Source organism: Paramormyrops kingsleyae, chromosome 15 (assembly GCF_048594095.1).
Source record: "Paramormyrops kingsleyae isolate MSU_618 chromosome 15, PKINGS_0.4, whole genome shotgun sequence".
Classification (NCBI taxonomy): domain Eukaryota; kingdom Metazoa; phylum Chordata; class Actinopteri; order Osteoglossiformes; family Mormyridae; genus Paramormyrops; species Paramormyrops kingsleyae.
Genome location: NC_132811.1, coordinates 21,252,617 through 21,269,027, shown reverse-complemented (window position 1 = coordinate 21,269,027; position 16,411 = coordinate 21,252,617).

Below are 16,411 nucleotides of genomic sequence, written 5' to 3'. Positions count from 1 at the left end.
ATCCTTACTGCCTGTTTCCTGCCTCCCATTGGGGTCCAGCAGAAGAAACTCATTAGAAATCCTAAAATTACGTTGGAAACACCGAGCTACCCCGAGCCGTCTCGATATTCCCAGTCACAATTTACAGGACTGTACACACATTAAAAACACACGCTGGGTAATGATTCATGCACTGGGAATAAGGAAAATGCCTGGTGTGCGTTTGATGAGTCCATGTGAAGGTTTTGGTTAGGTTTAGGGTTAAGGTTTGGATTGGGATTGTATTTGGTTACCAACTAAATCCTTGGTCATGGATAAAGGATTTGTACACGTGTCGTGCAAGACATTACGGTCAGATAGTGTTTCTTTACATATAACAAGTTCATCATGTTCACTGTAGTAAAACCTACAATTATCCGTAAGGGGGTGTTTTGGTTCTTCTTGGAGTGTTTGGGGGTGTATACTGACCGGAACATCAGGGTTGCCAACTCTCACGCATCTGGAGTGACACTTGCTTTCAGACTCTCACGCTCACACAAGAAACAGGGTAAATCTGTAGAATTCCATTATAAACCTAAAATTAGCATTGGGATACAGTAGTTTGCACACCCTTCAGCCTATATACAGGGTAATAAAACTGCTACATACATGTAAATGCGTGTACAGACTTGTCTCGAATTTAAAATCTTACTCCAGTCAGCTGGCCAAAGTTGGCAACCCAGCATCTACAGGAGTTTTTTGAAAGCCTGTTCTGCACCTGACCATATTGATACGCACATCTTCATTAGAACAACACCATTCAGTCGCACACTCATCATTACTTGTAATTGCAGCCACGATTTGGTCAGCTTTCCCTGTGGCTCTTTGCTTTTTTTTTACGGGTACAGCCGGCTTCTTGCAGGCTTCCGCACACAAATACCACTAAGTGCCAGGGGACAGCGTGAACCGGGGTGGGGGCTGTGCTGGAAACCCTCACTGCAATTTAACTGGAAGAAAAAGGTGAGGTGGGGGCCTGGGGGACCGCAGAGTGTCTGTCAGCTGCTGTGCTGTAAAAATAAAATAATGTTTGACCCCCATGCCAAACAGCACCGGCCAGACCCCTGTATCATGTCTGCGCTCTCCCTGCAATCACATTTACCTCCTCCATAGTGCTCTGGGTTTTCTAATGCATATTTTAAAACAAAAAAAAAAACATTCAGGTCCAACCTGTTTTACCACCAAAAGGTTTTGGTTGCTGGCTTGTTTGTAGTTTTTGTTCATAGGTCAGGGTGAACCTTACCAGTGCCCCCCACAATCGGCGTGGGGATACTGCTCACTTAACACAGTGCTACATGACATTAAAGTGTGAGAAACAAAAAAGGTCTACAGTTACAAGCCAAGGTCGGTGAGCACTGTAGACCTGAGTAGTTGAAAAGGTGTTTTCCGCGCTGTCTCTGTGGGTTCAGCAGCAGCAAATGTGGCCTGCTGTGTGTATAACTGCAAGTGAGACAGGCCTAAGTTTAAAATGTGGGTATTGTAACAAGGCATGAAAGGCCTGAATCAAGGTTTTTTTTTAACTTTATGTTTTGATAAGGGAAGGTACTGCCCATACAACCTAAGCAATCATGGTATTTATGTTCAGTCTTTCTTACCTGCCCAGTTAAAGTTGTTACTATCTGCTCCCTGAAGCCACTTTTTGACCCAGCTGCTAAAAACAGATCTGTGTGTCTTACATGAGAAATGGCTTAAGGTAAAACAGGATACATTTTTCTTTCTTTAGTATTTTAGCTTAAAATGAAGGCTTCTACTGTTAATGGCCTCATCCATCCATCCATCCATCCATTCATCCATCCATCCATCCATCCCTCTTCTAACTGGCGTCAGGGTCACAGGGATTTTATGTAGGTTTGTGAATGTTGTATTTTTTATAGTTATAGAAAAGGAATTTTCAATGGCGCTTACATTGAATTGGATGTGATGAAGTCCAGGTGTGTCAGGTCAGACTGTGTAATTCACGGCTCCTCATAGGATTTTCACAGCCTCTTCAAATGCATCACTAAATCTTCATATCACACAAGCAACAGAAATTATAAATAATACCTCAGACTCTTCCCAAACCCATTACCTGTGTCCCCTGCAATGGACGGACATCCTGTCCACAGCGCCCTCTCCTCCCTGCAATAGATTCTTGACTCAACGTGAACCCTGTACTGGACACATGGCTATGGGAGATAATGGAAGATGGATGGATTACCTCTGTCTCGGGCAACCTCGATTTTGTTGCCCAAATAAATAATTACTACATGTGGGAACACATCCAGACCGGCCTTCTAGAAAGGAGCAGTGCCTTGGAGCCTTAAAGCGTTGCTCCTTTAAGCCAATTTAAATTCATGATCTAGTCTAGTGAAAGATAATTCAGAAGAGATTCGGGGGCGGGACCTTGCCTACTGTTCTGCTTCTTCCTCTGATTGTGGCGTGGCGAGTCGACCTAATGAAGCCGTCCTCTTTGGCAAGTGGCTGCAGCTGTTTTCCATGACAGCATTACGGGCAGCAGTGCTTTGGTTAGTACGATTGTTTCCTCTCACATCCAGCTTTGTGTGTTTGAATCCTGCATCTGCTCCATCTGCGTAGGTTTCCAGTAAGTACCCTCCAGTTTCCTACCATAGTCCAAAGACTTGCTGTTTTGTTCATTGGTGTCTCCAAATTTCCTATAGTGCACAACCATACATGTATGTGCCCTGTAATGGGCTGATATTCTGTTCGGTTTGTGTCCTGTGGTGCCGGGCTGGACTGCAAGCTCCCTATAAGTGGTTGGAAATGTATGGAAGGAGAACAGAGTTGCATTAATGAGACAGCCAGAAGGCATGTAAGGGTTAATGTTTGGAGTGCATTAACCTGCTTATACCGTGGACTTTATACAATACTGTATATTATTGTCATGTTTCCGAACCAAAAATGCATTTTTTTACTAGAACTAGGCTTAGTACACCGTATAATTTCCTTTTACTGAAACTGTATCTTCAGGGAACATTTCAAAATACCGAAATAGTGTTTCTTTTTAAAATATCGTTGAAATACCACATACTGCGGTGTAATGTCTGGACGGGAAGAAAATTGGATATCACCCAAGCCTAATACTATTAAACATTTTGCTTATATATGCCCCAAGTCACTGTCTTTAATTCGAAAACAGTCCATTGCTAAGACCATAAGCCAGTTGTTAGTTTAACATTGCCTGCTGCTAAACCCAAAGGCCAGTCTTTATGTACCAACGTGCAACTAAAATGTATAATAACACACAGCTGAGGCAACAGAGAAATGTGTGTGTGTGTGTGTATATATATATATATATATATATAAGGCTACTGTGTCAGTAATTTTTCTTTATGCATCTCCTGGAATTCAGATGCATTATGGGTAAAACAACTTATTTTCTGTTTAATGATTATTAAAACTGAACTTGTGTACCAGCTCCTTTAGGCAAGTTACACAGGACTGTATTTAGAACTAAAGATAGTTGGCCATTGATTTACGACTGTGACTCCCCTGGCTGGCACTACATGTGTGGTTCAAGAAAATTAATTAACACCCTTCAGATTTGAGAATTAAGCAGTGCTGTGGTATAAAGTGAATTGTCCACTGGGGGGCACCAAGGTGGCCAGAGTTTGCAAGGAGCTTAATTAACAAATGGACCATGCTGGTAAACATGGTGGCAAACAGTTTTTCCAGGTCTGAGCAGTACACTCTGAGCAGGCGAAATAATCTCTGAGCTTCTTTTAATTTCCTATTTCACAGTTCATCTGAATTCCGATGCTCGACCACCATCGCGAAGCTAATGGCACCTTCCTCAGACCCGCTCAATGCGCGTGGCTCTCCTTCACTGTAAAAACAGCACATTAGTCACTTAACCAGAATTATCGCATTTTTGCACTTGAGTGAGAAAATCAATACTCCTGCCTGTCCTTCACTCTGTCAGCTGGAACGCCCACGTGTGTGAAAGCAGAGGGTCCGGAAAGAGTGAGGGGTGCTGGTCGTGGGGGGGTCTTGGCTCTCTCTGGGTGGCCTCCATCCACGTAGGTGCTGATGGCCTTTACTGCTGTCCCATCCTGCAGGGCCATGGCGTGATACCCACCGCTGCCTGTCACCAAGATGAGGCCCGATTTACCGCAGATCTTAACCCCTAATTCTGACCATGCTGGGAATGGGATCAATCTCACTGCTGTTTGTTTGCCAGTGGTTTTGATTTAATTTCTGGTTTTGTAGGAAATCCATGACTTTTTCAGATGATCTCTGTGCTCTGCAGCCATAAATCTGGCTTGATTAACCAAGGCTGACTTGGTGTAGTTTTATAAATAAGTGATAAACTTGCACCGATGTGTAAAGAATGAGGTTCTGGTGTTTGTGAGGTGGGGGAGACTGATGCCACTCTCCCTCCGCCCACTTTGCATGCTGTAATGTGCATCGCGGTGCAGGTTTGCCCCCCCATGAATTTTGTCCTTACCTACTTAATCAGACCTGGCTGAGCTCCCAGTATTGAATGCTAATCACGCCACGGTCATGCTTTGATTCATACTTCAGTAATACTGCCACCGTATGGTTTTATAACACGGCTTGATGAAAAATGAGCGCTGGTGTGATGGTTATTTCCGTGTGGGGATGTTCCCCGTGTCCTGCATTGGCGTCTCACGCACCAGGACGAGGGATTGACGCTGGAATATATTTCAATAATTTTGTATTAACCTTTCGACAGCCAACGGCTTTGTATTACAGCGGACAGGAAATCTCTGTTACGCTTCAAACAATTTTTAGCAGGTGGCACCCTGAGGATCTTACGGGTGCCTGGGTTTGCTTAGCGTTATTCACTACCTACAGACTGCCCCCCCCCCCTCCCCCCCACTCCATTTTAGCCTGGATCGCGAGTGTGCGAAAACAGGATCCTCGATTATTTTTCATATTTTCAATCAAAGCCATGGGGGGGGGGGCGCAGAGAGTTGGCAGGGAGTCACCATTTCTACACAAACGCTTTCCTACACCTCCATCATCGCAAATTAAGATATGCGTGGGGCTCTGACTCAGTCGTGCCTCGGGGGGGGGGGACGCCGTCCAGCCTGCCTGCGGCCTTCCTCTTGGCCCCTGTACCTATACAGCCCTGTTCCTGTTGCCATGGTTCCTGTTATGCTTAATGCCATTTCTTTCAGGTTTTTTTTTTGCAGGATGAAAGCAGTGAGCAGTGCAGTTGTGTGCACACTGTTGGCTTTGCCCCTGTGGTTTTGAAACGGGCGTCCCTCCAGCCTTGGGGCGCAGGACATCCTGAGACGTCCCTGAACAGGGGCAGGAACATTTCTGGGAGTGACCTTATTTAAGAGAAAAGTCCGTTTCAGATGGCTGGAGAGAGTGAGCGGGGTGTGTGCCTGGGTGGAACTTGACATGAGAAAGAAGGCTCAGACAGGCGTGTCAGAAAGGCGGGAGGGGGCTTATATCCTGGTCCATCTTCCGTGGTCCCAGGATCAGACATCCCTGTTCGTTCACAGCCCCTAGATGCCGCTTCTGTTTGATCTGCAGTGCTCCTTGCCAATCCTGTCATTATTTGTTTATCTAAATGGACCTTTTGTCCTCCTGGATAAGCTGGTGATGATTACCGCCTGAATTCTTTATTCTCTAAGATCCACCCCCGCCCTGGTTCTTCTGCCTGGTACAGCATAGCTGTTCCAGGGTCAGCCTGCGTGAGGAGCCTCTGAGGCGAGTGACTCATTTCGGTACTCATGGGGAAAAAAGATGGCGCCATTTTCTCCGGTCTCCCCTATCCCGTAAATTCTCGCCATAAAGACGCTGTGTTCTTCAGGTCTGATGGGTGACCTCCCTGCTCCTCCAGCCGATGCCCATCATGGCGGAATGATTGCCTTTGTCGGACAGGGAATCGGGGTCACTCAAAGGGCGTCCAGCTCTGACCCCAGAGAACGCTCTCTTTTCAGGCAGAGGTGGCGGGGATGGTGTTTGTACGCACTGCCAGAAGGTCCTCCACATAACATCCATCACACAGAAATCCCATCGTCATGTCCGTGAGGTTTCGTTCTACATCCCATGACTGATGTGCATCGCGGACATGTGTACCTGTTTGCAGTGATCCTGCAGTGTGGCCTAGCAGTGCAGAACTAGCAGAGGAGCCTACAGCCGCAACTTGCCAGAAAAAAACTGATCCTGTTAGTTTCAGGAGTGCGTAGCCAATCCTGAACTCCCACTTCAAGAGTGCGTATCTGACTCTGAACTCCCTCTTCAGGAGTGCGTAGCTGACTCTGAACTCCGGCTTCAGGAGTGCGTATCTGACCCTGAACTCCGGCTTCAGGAGTGCGTATCTGACCCTGAACTCCGGCTTCAGGAGTGCGTATCTGACCCTGAACTCCGGCTTCAGGAGTGCGTAGCTGACCCTGAACTCCGGCTTCAGGAGTGCGTAGCTGACCCTGAACTTCGGCTTCAGGAGTGCGTACCTGACCCTGAACTCCGGCTTCAGGAGTGCGTACCTGACCCTGAACTCCGGCTTCAGGAGTGCGTAGCTGACCCTGAACTCCGGCTTCAGGAGTGCGTAGCTGACCCTGAACTCCGGCTTCAGGAGTGCGTATCTGACCCTGAACTCCGGCTTCAGGAGTGCGTACCTGACCCTGAACTCCGGCTTCAGGAGTGCGTACCTGACCCTGAACTCCGGCTTCAGGAGTGCGTACCTGACCCTGAACTCCGGCTTCAGGAGTGCGTAGCTGACCCTGAACTCCGGCTTCAGGAGTGCGTAGCTGACCTCCTCTGCACCCCTATGGACATGAGGGACCATGGCTCGTATGAAGTCCTGTTTAAATGTTCACGTTTTCATATTTGTATGTGTCGCAGCTTTTCAGTGGCGGCTCAACACGTGTGCTTCCCGCCTGTGGGGATGCTGAGATGGACCACTGCTTAATGGGACTGAGACCACAAAGGTCATATTTCTGAACAAAGCTGCCCAAGGCCTTGGACTGTGAGTTCTTCCATTTGTAGCTATGTGCTAATAAAAGCAAAAAATCAGAGGCCACTTTCCATAAGTGCCAGCTGATGAAATCATAATGATTATTATCATGTTTGAGACACATTTTGGCCCTAAATGAGAGCACATGTTTACTGCGGGGTGAAAGTGGACTGGGGCAGGCGCTTTTCACACCATCACACCATCATGTTTGTTTAACTCTGAACTGGCAGCGATTGCAAACAGGGGTCTCCGGTCCCATCGAGACCTCAGAGGTCGGGCTTTATGTAACATTAACCTAGTTTATGACTCCATTGAATATATAAATGATGATCTAACTCACCCTCCGCGGGTGGTCTCGTCCTTCCAAGCTCGGGTTCTCTACCAGAGGCCTGTTGTTTATCCACCAGCACCATGTCCGGTTGGTTCGCCATCACCATTTTGTCGGTCTGGATCTGGAAGTCCCACAGGATCTTGGCTCGCTCATTCTCTACCACCTTGTCTCAGGGGCCTCTTTGCATAGCCTACACCTTGGGTCTTGTCTGGTATGGTAGATCTTGGCCTCTGTTGCTCTGGTGTTCAGGGCCTGCTCCTGTGCAGCCATGATGAGTGCCTCTGTGCTGTCCTTCAGACCAGCTCGTTCCAGCCATTGGTAGGATTTCTTGATATCAGCCACTTCAGTTATCTGTCGATGGCACATTCCATGTAGGGGTTTTTCCACCCATGATGGTATATCCAGTGCCTCCTCCTTTGTCCATCATTATCTGAGACCTTCACTAAGCACGTCATCTGTTGGGGCCTTATCCCTGATGTACTTATGGATCTTGGTTGTTTCATCCTGGACAGTGGCTCTCACGCTCACTAGTCCCCGGCCTCCTTCCTTACGGCTAGTGTACAGTCTCAGGGTACTGGATTTGGGATGGAACCCTCCATGCATGGTTAGGAGCTTCCGTGTCTTAATATCTGTGGTCTGTATTTCTTCCTTCGGCCAGCTTATTACTCTTGCAGGGTATTTGATTGGCAGGGCGTAGCTGTTTATTGCCCGGATCATGTTCTTGCCATTGAGCTGACTTCTTAGGACTTGCCTTACTCTTTGTAGGTATTTGGCTGTGGCACCTTTCCTTGCGGCCACATCTAGGTTGCCATTTGCTTGTGGAATACCAAGGTACTTGTAGCTGTCCTCAATGTCTGCTATTGTTCCTTCTGGGAGTGAGACCCCTTCTGTGTGGACTACCTTCCCTTTCTTTGTCACCATCCGACCACACTTCTCAAGTCCGAATGACATTCCGATATCAGTGCTGTAGATTCTGGTGGTGTGGATCAGTGAGTCGATGTCTCGCTCACTCTTGGCATACAGCTTTATATCATCCATGTGGAGGAGGTGGCTGACTGTGGTTCCATTCTTGAGTCGGTATCCATAGCCAGTCTTGTTGATTATTTGGCTGAGGGGGTTCAGACCTATGCAGAACAGCAGTGGGGACAGGGCGTCTCCTTGGTATATGCCACATTTGATGGAGACTTGTGCAATTGGCTTGCAATTGGCCTCAAGGGAGGTTTTCCACATCCCCATCGAGTTTGCAGTGAAGGCTCTTAGAGTCCTGTTGATGTTGTACAGCTCCAAGCATTCAATGATCCATGAGTGTGGCATTGAGTCATAGGCTTTCTTGTAATCAATCCAGGCTGTGCACAGGTTGGTGTGTAGGACTTGAGCAGTCTTGAGCGACTGTTCGGTCTATCAGCAGCTGATGTTTGGCTCCTCTGGTATCCCTGCCGATGCCCTTCTGTGCTATGCTCATGTATCGATCCATGTGCCCACTTATCTTAGTCGCTATGATGCCTGACATGAGCTTCCATGTTGTGGAAAGACAGGTTATTGGCCGATAGTTGGATGGGACTATGCCCTTTGAGGGGTCCTTCAGGATCAGGATTGTGCGCCCTTCAGTAATCCATTCAGGGTGAGTCCCATCTTTTAGCAGCTGGTTCATTTGTACTGCCAGGCGCTCATGGAGTGCAGCGAACTTCTTAAGCCTTGTTATATATATTTTTTTACTCTCAGCTAAAAACAAACACATCTTGCCATAGTGATACATATGATTTACTTAAGACAGCATTTTACGGTACTTTATTTCCCATCAGTCATGTGGCTCTTAGAGCAGTGCACACAAGTTGATTGTAGTCGACAGGTAGGTTTTTTTAAGACACTTGTCATGTTATTGCCCGCCCCCGATTGCCAAAATATGTCATGGGGGGACCTCCCCTACCATGTCAGCAAAATCTACTGTCACGACTTAGTAGCTCTCCAGATTATTTCTTACTGCCTTAGAGAATCCCTCATGAATTGTTTTCTGCCCCTGTGGAGCGTGTGAATCCAGCATAAGCCGACCCCAGAACGACACCTGCCAGGCTGCTTCCCCGCCTTTCCTGTCACGGTACGGCCATTATCCTTTGAACAGCAGGCAGGGAAGGGGTCCAGAAGCCGCTCGGAATTTGTGGCTCTATCTGCCTGGTTTGCAGGTGAAGCTCAGGATGTTAAGATGATTCCATGGGAAAATCTGTAAAAAGACTGTCTGAGACTGCAGCACATAGCTCCCTGTTACTCTCCTTCTGTTTCCTTCTTTGTTACTCTTTCTCTCTCTCTCTGCTACTTTCTTTCTGTTTCTCTCTGTTACTTTCTCTCTTCCTGTTACTCTCTCTCATTAATCATTCCTCCTCCCTCTCTCTGTCACTCTCTTTCCATTACTCTATTTCACTCTTTTACTCTCTTTATGTTACTCTCTTTTCTGTTACTCTAACTCTGTTACTCGCACTTGCTCTCTCTGTGTTGCTCTTTGCATCCTCACAGTATGGCAACTGAAGGCTTAATTATTTGTGAACTCTCCACCGCACATTAATGTCACATTAGTGTAAGACCAAGTTGTCATTGGATGCAGGATCACTTACAGTCAGTGTAAATAGTTCCAAATTATGGGATCCCAGCATCTTCCACCATCATAGATGCTGCTAATTTAATAAACTAATGTAGTAATTGCTATAAAAATCCTTTCAGCACTCGAGAATGATAAACAATGTTTAAATCCCAGTTCATATTATCTCATAGAGTTGTCAAGACCAGGGCTTTTGTTTTGAATGGTCTTTACAAACAGAGTACGAGTGTGTGAAATTAGGTTATAAATGTCAGCCTTCAATATCTCAGCCGAGTGTGGGGCTCAGGCCCACCACGATAAGGATCGGCTTCAGAGAAAGCCCGGGATTTACATCCCGCTCCGCCTGAGAATCCTAATCCGCTTTGCAGGCTCCCTCCCAGCTTGTTTTATTTAACGCTGCGTTAATAAGTCCCGAAGGTTGCTTTGGTCCACACTTTGTGTGCCTCGATTACCCCACCCCCCTTCCACCTTTAGTGTTCCCTAGTTTGCACACTGCACTACCCCTTTAATGCTGAATTTAAGGTCTGGACCGGTCATCTCAGTTTAAACTCGTAATAGCAACATGCTGGACACTGAAAATCACGCCAGGATTTTGCCACCAGGTTAGTTTTCAGCATTGTGTCCTGCATTGGAGTAGAACCTATTTTTAAAGGAATTTACTGAAGACAGATTCAGTTAAGGAGGAGAGCATTTTAAAAAATCCATCCAGGTTATGCTAAATATATATTTCCTAGTTTAGTTCCTAGACTAGTATCTAGGAGCTGGTCCAAGATCTGTGAGCAGTGTGTCTGAGTTCGATGGTACAGGACACGTGTTCTATGAGGTTGTGTCTGTCTTGCTGAAAAGTGCTTTCATTCACATGCTGCTGTAATCACCCCCCCAGGTGCTGCAAGGTGGCTGCCCCTTCACTGTGAACCCAAGCTTTACAGAGAGTAAGACAGGGTACAGCAATGAAGGAGCATTCCCAGGGGGATCAATATCTCTATTGTTTATGAACAGGACCCTAAACTATCAGATGTGTCTTTATAAGCCATTTTGCAAATGAAGGCCAGCTTTGTTTCCTCTTTCGTTCGATTTTCTTTCTGCTTTACTGATTAAGAAGTGTTTTTTCTTTAGCCTGTGGTCAAGCACTGTAAGCTATATGTTCTTTGTCGGACTGTGCTGTACACGCTGTGATTTCTGGCCTACTTACCTTCCCAAAAAGTAGCACAGCTTGCACACATTCCCCACAGACCCCTCCTGAACAGACACAGCATAGCCCCATGGACAAGGTCCCCGTGGGGGTCTTAATGACCGCCATTATTCCTGGGCTCATGACAAGAGGCATTTACTGGGCGTGTAGATCCTCCTGGAAATCTTTGGCCAGAGCTGCTGTTTCATCTCATGCAAAATCCACATCACATGGATGTTTCTTGTGTCTACATCCCTATTTTTCAAGTTTCTTTACTGTCCATAATATTCGACACCTGGGTGTGACTAATGAATCAGAAATGTGCAGCTTTTTGGGTGAGGTAAGCCTGAAGAATGTGCGTGGCAGCTTTTAATTTAGCTAACACCTCGCAGTTAATCTGCTGCCTGTGCGTTTTCTGGTATTAAGTTTATTGCTTCTTATTTTCTTTATCTGTCAGTTTTGTTTGGGGGTGCAGCACGGGATTAGCTAGCGGTGCAGAGGAGGTGGAATGACAACTTTACCATTGCCCCCCCCCCCAAAGCCGCTTTGAAATGGACTCGGCCCTCGTGTGATTTAGTCCCCATGAATTTTTATCACTGTGCACTTTCACCTCAAGTCCTTTCCCCGTCCTGCAGAATGCAATGGCAGGTGTTTCTGTTTGCTAATACGCTTCAGCGGCGAGGGAAGCAGAAGAGGGCCTGGGGGGGGGTATTGTGATTATCACAGTGTTTAACTTTGTTAGCACACCTTAAGCTAATTTACGTAAATCACACTAACGAGGAGTTAAAGCATAGCAGAGGTAGGAAAGTTCCTCAGTGTGCTGGACCTGCCTTGAATATGCTAATAAGTAGAACTTTTGCCCGTATCCCGGTACAGCTGCCCAATTAGTGGGCCGAGTTGGATCGTTTCACCATTTCAGTGCCTGAATCCTCTAAATAAAAACACAATCTGCAGCCTTAGCATAGTGTAGTTGTGTTTGTGTACTGTGCAGCCCAGGTCAGTAGGGGGCACCCTGTCAGCAGCCCAGCTCGGTAGGGGGTGCCCTGTCAGCAGTCGGCTCGGCAGCCATTCCGGGGGAAAGATTTGGCAGAAATTTGCATGACCATCGGCAGCCCCATGGATCGGGACGTGTGGCTTTGATTGCATGCTTGCTGTAATCCCGTTAGACCAATCGCTCGTCCTTCCAGGCAGCCCATCCTGCCCGGACACGCCCCTTCCATTAGCCTAGCCAATAAAAACCCTGGAGTGATAGTGGTCTGTCCGCATGATTGATGAGGTGCGTTAAACGGATGCGTTTTGTGCCGAAACCTTCTGACCCATTGACATTAGCAGAAGGCTTTACACTCACTTGGGAGTTTATGTCTGAATCTGTATCAGTTTCCTTTCAACCAGACTGGTGTGCAATGGGACGTGAACTATCAGTATTAACTTGTGTCTTTTACATTTCCTGATGGGCAAAACAAGGCGAATCAGGCAGGCGAAGGGGGCAGCCCAGTGTTCAGGCGCACCCTGGATTTAGGACCCCTCCCAAAACCAGCATCAGTGACTGAACATCTTGCAGAATGTCTGCCCCACTGGATGAGACACATAGTTTTACAACCACCATTTACAGTAAAATCCAGTTATAACGGACTTTAAGGGAGCTGGCAAAACAGTCCGTTATATCTAGAGTTGCTGTATGCCCAGAACACAACTACAGGACACCATTTACTCATGCCACACCCCAGCAGACACACTTGTGGTATAGATTATTATATTGTACATGTAATAATCCAACTTTACCAGACTGACTACGTATCTGCGCTGGATATCACCGGCATGCCACGTGCCTTGTAGGTGGAGCTGCATGTCCATTATAGCTGAACAAATCTACAGATAAAAGCGGCCCTGGGGACCAAATTGTTTGTCCATTACTGTATAAGCGAAATTCCGTTATATGCTAGTCTGCTATATCCGATGCTTTTTCTGCATGTTCGTAAAGGCGCATGGCCGGGACCAGTGGACCTCGTCCGTTATAGACGATATTCCGTTATAAGTAAGTCCACTATAACGGGATTTTACGGTATACCTCAAGAATTTACTCAGGGTCCCAGCTAACAAGGACTATTTCCAGAGCATTCACTAACATTGTCATTAGGGTCCTAGAAGGTTTTGCTGCAACATTAAATAACTGATATTCCTTCAATATTCCTAAAACATTGATATACAACAATACCCCCCACCCAAAAAAAAACCAAAATGTGTAAAAATAACTCTTATGAAACCAAACTTGAAAAATGTTCTAATATTGTTCTAATGTTCTAATGTCTTAATATTACAAATGTTAACAAATCCAAATTTGAAACACATTCTTACAACATAAAATAAATCAAACTTAAAACATGTTCAATACAAATGTCTACAAAACCAAACTTGAAAAAGTAACAGGGAACCTTCCCAAAACGTTTGCCAAAGCAAGGTTGGCAGAGAACATTCTTCCTGTAATGTTAATGTAACATTATATACAGTGTTTCAAAGGTTTTTTCAGCATTAGCATGACAACATTATTGCCTGGGTATTCTTTTGCCATAATTAATGTATAATTCTTTTTCTCATTTTATGAAAATGCTGTTATGATATATATGTTTGTGTGTGTATGCCAGGCCAGTCTCGACTCGGGTTCACGCGATGGACCGCTGAATCGGGAGACTGCCAGGGGAGGCGTGCACCGCCGTCACGTCACTGCTGTTCAGATGGGACAGGGTGCAAGCGTGACTCCCCATAAATAACACCTCACAAGGTCTCCAGGACACTGACCGGGGTGACAGCTTCCCCGAACGTCGGCACCTTAATACAAATCTTCTGTAAGGGGCAACTGATTATACAAGCATGCCCCAGGCTGGTTTGATTCAGTAGGGCTTATAACCTGGGGCTGGCCTGTTGTAGAGTCCCTGGCTGTGTTTTCTGTTGTACCCTTGAGCAAAGACTTGCCTTGAATTGCTGCAGTAAAAAAACAAATTGGCTTGCAAAGGCAGCAGCTGAGTGGTGAGAGGGTACCTTGGACGTGGTACATGTCTGGTAGAGGAATCCCTCTTTGGCCCCTTCGCACTTGGGTGTGATCTGACAGCGCTGCCTGTCCTGGCATCGTTCTGAGTGACATGTCATGTCCTGACAGCCCCCCCCCCCCAATCCAAACTCCCCCCACACCTGATGCCGAGGCTGAACAGTTGGCCAAAGCTACCTCAGGGATGCGGTGTCTGTGTGAATTTGCCCGGGGGTGATATCGAGTGCCTCATTACACGCAGTTCTTGTCGAAGATAAAATGGGGAAGGTCACAGTGGGCTTCCCCCATAAATCATTAGACATTGATTGGCGGCACTGCCAGGGAGGGGTCCAAAGGTGGGGGAGCGGGAGGGGGCGCCACATGACACATGGGTCCTTGGCACTCAGAACGGGGCCCATGTAGTGATAGTTAATGTGAGGCTCACTGTGGTTAATGCCATCCTCGGTGTGGTAAATGCCAACCTTGGTGTGGTTAACACCAGGCTCGGTGTGGTACGTGCCAGCTTCAGTGCGGTTAATGCCAACCTCTGTGTGGTTCATACCGGGCTCAATGTGGTTCATGCAGAGCTCGGTGTGGTTAATGAAGAGCTCGGTGTGGTTAATGCTGGGCTCGGTGTGGTTAATGCAGAGCTCGGTGTGGTTAATGCTGGGCTCGGTGTGGTTAATGAAGAGCTCGGTGTGGTTAATGCTGGGCTCGGTGTGGTTAATGCTGGGCTCGGTGTGGTTAATGCAGAGCTCGGTGTGGTTAATGCTGAGCTCGGTGTGGTTAATGCTGGGCTCGGTGTGGTTAATGCTGGGCTCGGTGTGGTTAATGCTGGGCTCGGTGTGGTTAATGCAGAGCTCGGTGTGGTTAATGCAGAGCTCGGTGTGGTTAATGCTGGGCTCGGTGTGGTTAATTCTGGGCTCGGTGTGGTTAATGAAGAGCTCGGTGTGGTTAATGCTGGGCTGGGTGTGGTCTCCCATAAGACAGACATTGTCTGTAAGATGCACAGATATTCCAAGTCAAGTCATACCATTCATATCCAGGTACACAGTGGTATAAAATGACATTCCTGAAGGACCACAATGCAATATACAACATATATATACAATATACAAAATATATATACAATATACAACATATATATACAATATACAACATATATATACAATATACAACAACTCTGATAGAGTGGCTAAGTACAAGGGTTTATATACATATCCTGATAACCTTTAATGAAGTGAGCCATCATGTTTCGGAAAACTGTCCGCAGACAGCAAAATATTCCCACCTAGTGCCATGAAATGCTTCTTACAGAGAATCTGGCAGGATGTGTGTGTGAGTGGAGGTGTGTGTGCACAGGAGCGACTGCCGTAGTGCTTCTGTACAGGAGCTTGCAACTTGAAGGTTACTGGCTCATATCCAGAGGGATCTCTGACTGTAGGACCCGTGAGCCAGTGTCTTAATCTGAATGGCTTCAGGAAAATATAGTGCAGTAATAAAGTCAAAGCCAAGTGACTTTCTCTGTTTGCTTGCGGGGTTTTGGGTGCCGCTGATCTCCTGCCCAGGGAGATGGACAGGGCTGGCAAAGCTTCCCTCTGGCTGTGCCCTACTCCCGATGTCCTTGACTATGGGACACGGTCACATCCTGCCTACGGGACCAAGGTAGCCACGTTAGCATGGGGTAAGTGTGCTGGGGCATCGCCGCTGGGGGTGCGAGGCCTCTTATCGTGGGCCCACCAACAGCCCCAAAGACAAAACTCTGCAGTCGCGCTGTCAAGAAAATGGATGGGGCCACTTCGGCTACGCAGCTAACCTCTGACAGACAGGGGAGTTATCAAGGCCAGCATCCTGCAGCCTCATGAGGACAGGTGGGGGAGGGGCTTCTTTCGACACAACCGTGGGGACTAATGCTGGGAAAAGATTTGTGCTACAAAACAATACATCCGGTCATCTGCTCCTGAAAAATAAAGCAGGAACAGAGCTCTTATGTATTATGAATTCTGATGTCAAGGATGCTGAGATGGGGTTCAGGAAGACTCCGAAATATGTTCCCTGGGGGGAGAGTGTGACTGACACTCCCCTTCCTGGACTGACACTCTTCTACTGCTGAAAAAAACGTCTGTCCTTCCTTGGTTCTGGGACCTTTCTGATGTTTTATTGCTAGTTTCCAGTATCTTTTCTATTTCCTTCTGCGATCTGCAGTGTTTAAGTTCCCCGGGCTCACAGTTTCTGATGGACGGGCTTTCAGTCGATCCCAGGACCTCGTGGTTATGGAGGTGGCCGCTTCTTCTGGAGCCCTGGAGGACAGGCAGGACCTTTGCGCACACTTGGCCAAGCGGGACACGTCG